General features: G+C 44.9%; 1 protein-coding gene across 1 annotated transcript in view; it reads right to left on the bottom strand.

The window, feature by feature from the left end:
• The window catches only part of bcas3 (BCAS3 microtubule associated cell migration factor), a 403272-nt gene that overhangs the window by 84091 nt on the left and 313181 nt on the right, over positions 1–6000 (bottom strand). The window lies entirely within an intron of this gene.

Below are 6000 nucleotides of genomic sequence, written 5' to 3' on the forward strand. Positions count from 1 at the left end.
CATCATTACACCTGCATTTTTTAATATGAATGGCATTTCATTAACAAAGATGGAATAAAGGAGAGGCCTAAGGCAACTACCTTGTGGAATATCAGTTTCAAGTGTAACACTGTTTGACAGTGTGCCATTAAACAATACATATTGTTTATATGTTATGTTTCGGTTTTGTAGGGGTTGGATTTTGTTTATTATGGGTATGTTTGTTGTTTTTGTCTGTGGTTGGTGTTTGTCATGTGTTCCTGATTTCTCCCCTTGTCCTGTTATGTCTGATCACGTCCACCTGTGTTTCTTCCCTTCCCAGTCTGTCTAACCAATCAGTCCCCTCAATCTATTGTGTTCCCCAGGTGTGTCTCAATTGTGTTGTTGTATTTAGTCTGTTGTGTTTGTCCAGTGTGGGTCGGTCCATTGTTGCATCCAAGTTTTGTCGTTTCTACCATGTCTTGCCAGTTCCTCGTCATGCCACTTGAGTTTGCTTCGATTTAGGACTTTGTTGTTTTCTGTCGGCATGTTGTGCACCACCTTGCTTTTGTTTAATTAATAAAACCCTTTTGTTTTGGACTTTACCATGGCCTCCTCACTCTACTGTTTGGTCCTGAAAACTGCTCTCTGTTGTTTTTAAATAGAGGAATGATCGTTGCTGTCTTCCATAACTGCGGAAACACATGTTCATGAAAACATGAAGTAAATATATGGAAAATTGGCTCTACCATATTTCTGTCAGCAAATTGTAATAATCTTCAATCTAAATCATTAATACGGTTTCTCACATTTCAATGATAAAATATGTTTTTCAAGATGATCCATATTAATAATTTTGAATTCAAAGTAACAATCTTTATCCACCATCATTTATTTTATTAATAATATAATCTGAAAGATTACTGAGCCCAGTCGTCATAAACATTATGTTATTTACTTTGTTAATGAAATAATTATTCAAATAGTTTGCAATTTAAAACGATTTAGTAATATATTAAGTATCAATTTCCACAAACCCAGGTGTTTTATTGACTTTATCCATACTTATAACTTCTTTGAGTGTTTTACATATTTTTTTTACTATCATTTTTGCAATCTATGATTTTGGATTGATAATCTTTTTTCCTTTTTTCTATTCATTTTAGTGACTTTGTTCCTCAATGACCTATAAACTTGCCAATCCCTTGCATTATTTGATAGAATAGCATTTTTTTTTCAGCAAATCTCTCAGTTTCATACTGCATCTCAATTCAAAACTGATCGAATGGTTGTCCTGGAAGGAAGTCTCTTCTAAAGGTGATGCACAAGAAGTCCCACAAACGGTTTGCTGAAGACAAGCAGACTAAGGACATAGGTTTCTGGAACTATGCCCTGTTTTATGAGACTGATATATATTCAGAATGTGTCAACCGTGTGTGACGGAAAACAGGTGAGGAGTACAAAGACAGGTGTGTCTTTCCTAGTGTTGAACATGGTGGTGGCTGCATGAGTGCTTCTGCCATTGGGGAGCTACAGTTCATTGAGGGAATCATGAACGCCAACATGTACTATGCCATACTGAAGCAGAGCATATGATCCCCTCCCTCCGGAAACTGGGCTGCAGGGCAGTATTCCAACATGGCAATAACCCTCAACACACCTCCAAGATGACCACTGATAAAGAGGCTGAAAGTAAAGGTGATGGACTGGCCAAGCATGTCTTAAGACCTAAATCCTATTGAACATCTCAAAGGCATCCTCAAAAGGAAGGTGTAGGAGCACAAGGAGGAGGGGAAAAGGATTCCAGTGGCAACCTGTGAAGCTCCATGCCCAAGAGAGTTAAGGCATTGCTGGTAAATATAAATTATGGTGGCCACACAAAATAGTCAAACTTTGGGCATTTTCACTTGGGGGTGTATTAAATTTTGTTGCCAAGGGTTTAGCTAATATTGGCTGTATTTTTTTGTGATTTGGAGCGAACAATGAAATTGCACTGCTATATAAGCTGTACATTGACTATTTTCACTGTGTCAACGTGTCATTTCTTCAGTGTTGCCCCATGGAAAGATATACAATACATATCTGCAGAAATGTGAGCGGTGTACTCACTTTTGTCACAAACTGTGTTTCTTTAAGCATTTACCAGGTGTGTACTGTAGATGCAGTACTCATTTTTGGGTTCCATAAAATGTGGAGCTGAACAAAGGAGTGAATGAAGAACCAGACAACCAACGTGTAGAAACGGAAAAGAAAAACCTCAGGAGGGATATAAAAAGCAACCAGTCTTGAGATAGAGATGGTGAAGAAGGAAGGAAAAAGGGAGAAAAGATGAGAGGACAGTGTTCTTTACATATTGGCTGAGTGTCTCTGAAGGCTTTTGTAATGCTTTACTCATCCGGTTTTCCAAGGTCTACATGCAGCTGCCTGTCCATCTGTTTTCACATTCAGTTTGGGCCTCATATATGATTTATTTTTTTCAACCACGGGGCAAATTATTACCAGAGCGGAACAGATTATCCATGGAAAAAACAAAACATAAAACAAAACAACAAAAAGTAAAAATAAAAGCGTGGCTGAAAAGAAGATAGGCATGAATGCCTACTCCCACCTATTCTGGCCCCTCTCCTTAGTGAAAACAAGGCACATTTTTCTATTTCTATAGCACATTTCATACACAAGGCAACTCAATGTACTTTACACAAGGAAAGACAACACCTATAAGCATAAACAAACACAGCAGTTAACAACATTAAGAGCAAAGCAGAGAAAACAAAAATAGCTTACAAAATTTACTAAAAGAACATACATTAACAATGTTAAAACATAAGGCAGCACACTTGAAAAAAAATAGAGTAAAGACATTTTCTAAAATAATTAAAAGAAAAAAAAAAAGATCTAAAAATGTTTGGAAATGTGAAAGTACCAGTATCATCCATTCAGTTATTCCCGTTATATATTACTGATTCTGTTTAGGGCTGATGAAGCCTGTCCAAGCTAACTTTTGGTGAGAAGTGGGGTACAACGTTCGATCGCCAGTCAATTGAAGGGCTGAGTGATTAGGACATCGATTCATCATATACAAACCACATGAACTAAAACAAAACAAAACAAAAGAAGTGGCTCAATCTTCACATGTCCAGAGCAAAACAGCCCGTCACCAGAACCCAGGCTTGAGGGGGGCACATGAAATGCATGGGTGGGCCCAATTATTATAAATACCTTACAGACAGCATTAACTTGCACCATATATTTGGATAACTTCAGGCAGCACTGCCATGCATCTATCCATTGAATGGTGCTCGATGACAGTACTATCATAGATAGCATTTACAATACATACACATACAGTAGATGGCAACGCCGTCATAGTACGTTGACGCCACAGCCATATTGGATGAGGTAAAGTGAAGTTATTTGTAAAGATGCCTCGTTCACTTTATCATTGGAGATGTATCATCAAGCCACAACTAATTGTATTAATAAGGAACCATTCCCCTCAATCTTACTAATTATTTGGAGATTTAATGGGGAATACAATTGCCACATCCAATATGGCGGATGCGCTGACATATCGCTTCGAACGGGCCACCTGAACGGTGTCTGCAGCAGAATTAAAAAGCTTTTTTCTTTTTAATGCAATGAATGCAAAATCCAACCTTATTTTAGATGCCCAAATTATATGTGTCTCTCGTGGTTTCTTTTTTCAAGTGGCACTTAAGTTGCCAACATGAATATAGTTTGTGGTATGTCCCTCCTCACTTGTCTTGTGCGCCAGCGTCCTCGGAAACTTGCAGCTTCACTTGTACAAAATGTACTTGATTCTTGCACGCCAACATTGACGTATTGGCATGTATAATTAGGGCTGTGATGGCTGTTGCAGATAAGACTGGCCATCAATCAAGCAAAAACACACCACTATTTCTTCATATTGTGACGTCTTGCAAGAATGCCGCCAGAAAACGTTGCTTGCGAATGTCACCCTTTTTATTTGTCTTGAACAAACAGCTACAGTTGGCCGTAGCAGACGCCGAAAACAAAAACAATTCACCAGCGGCGAGCAGTAGCAACAAATAAACACAAGCAGCCAGCCAACACAAACGTAACGTACCTCCTCCACCGCGAGACCTGTGTTGCGTTTACTGACACTCAGACATAAGCGTGTGAAACAGAATGAATGAAAAATATAGTAATAAAAAAAGGAGAACCATTTTTCCCCTCCGTGAGTCATCACCTTATCGTGGTGGAGGGGTTTGCGTGTCCCAATGAGCCTGGGAGCTATGTTGTCCGGGGCTTCATGCCCCTGGTAGGGCCACCCAAGGCAAACAGGTCCTAGGTGAGGGACCAGACAAAGCATGGCTCGAACGACCCCAATGATGAATACAAACCTTGGATCTTCGTTTCCCTTGCCCGGACGCGGGTCACCGGGGCCCCCCTCTGGAGCTACCTGGAGGTGGGGCTCGAAGGCGAGCGTCTGGTAGCCGGGCCTATACCCATGGGTACCGGCCGGGCACAGCCCGAAAAGGCAACGTGGGTCCCCCTTCCCATGGGCTCACCACCGGTGGAAGGGGCCAAAGGGGTCGGGTGCATAGTGAGTTGGGTGGCAGCCAAAGGCGGGGGCCTTGGCGGTCTGACCCCCGGCTACTGAAGCGAGCTCTGGGGACATGGAATGTCACCTCTCTGACAGGGAAGGAGCTCGAGCTGGTGTGCGAGGTTGAGAAGTTCCGACTAGATATAGTCGGACTCACCTCCACACACGGCTTGGGTTCTGGTACCAATCCTCTCGAGAGGGGCTGGACCCTCTTCCACTCTGGAGTTGCCCACGGTGAGAGGCGCAGAGCGGGTGTGGGCATACTCATTGCCCCCCAGCTAGCCGCCTGTACGTTGGGGTTTACCCCAGTGAATGAGAGGGTAGCCTCCCTCCGCCTTCGGGTGGGGGGACGGGTCATGACTGTTGTTTGTGCTTATGCACCGAACAGCAGCTCAGAGTACCCACCCTTTCTGGAGTCCTTGGAGGGTGTGCTGGAGAGCGCACCCCCTGGGGACTCCCTCGTTCTACTGGGGGACTTCAACGCTCACGTGGGTAATGACAGTGAGACCTGGAGGGGCGTGATTGAGAGGAATGCCCCCCCCGATCGAAACCCGAGTGGTGTTTTGTTATTGGACTTCTGTGCTCGCCACGGACTGTCCATAACGAACACCATGTTCAAGCACAAGAGTGTCCATATGTGCACCTGGCACCAGGACACCCTAGGCCGTAGTTCGATGATCGACTTTGCAGTCGTGTCATCGGACTTGCGACCGTATGTGTTGGACACTCGGGTTAAGAGAGGGGCGGAGCTGTCAACTGATCACCACCTGGTGGTGTGTTGGCTCCGATGGCAGGGTAAGATGCCGGTCCAACCAGGCAGGCCCAAACGTACTGTGAGGGTCTGCTGGGAACGTCTGGCAGAACCCCCTGTCAGAAAGAGTTTCAACGCCCATCTCCGACACAGCTTCTCCATTGTCCCGGGGGAGGCGGGGGACATTGAGTCCGAGTGGACCATGTTCCGCGCTTCAATTGTTGAGGCGGCCGATCGGAGCTGTGGCCGTAAGGTGGTTGGTGCCTGTCGTGGCGGCAATCCTCGAATCCGCTGGTGGACACCAGCGGTATGGGATGCCGTCAAGCTGAAGAAGGAGTCCTATCGGGCCTTTTTGGCCTGTGGGACTCCGGAGGCTGCTGACGGGTACCGGCTGGCCAAGCGGAATGCGGCTTTGGCGGTCGCTGAGGCAAAAACTCGGACATGGGAGGAGTTCGGTGAGGCCATGGAAAACGACTTCCGGACGGCTTCGAGGAAATTCTGGTCCACCATCCGGCGTCTCAGGAGAGGAAAGCAGTGCACCGTTAACACTGTGTATAGTGGAGACAGGTTGCTGTTGACCTCGACTCGGGACGTCGTGATCCGGTGGGGAGAGTACTTCGAAGACCTCCTCAATTCCACCAACACGCCTTCCTTTGAGGAAGCAGGGTCTGGGGACTCTGAGGTGGGCTCCCCTATCTCTGGG

Source organism: Vanacampus margaritifer, chromosome 5 (genome assembly GCF_051991255.1).
Source record: "Vanacampus margaritifer isolate UIUO_Vmar chromosome 5, RoL_Vmar_1.0, whole genome shotgun sequence".
Classification (NCBI taxonomy): domain Eukaryota; kingdom Metazoa; phylum Chordata; class Actinopteri; order Syngnathiformes; family Syngnathidae; genus Vanacampus; species Vanacampus margaritifer.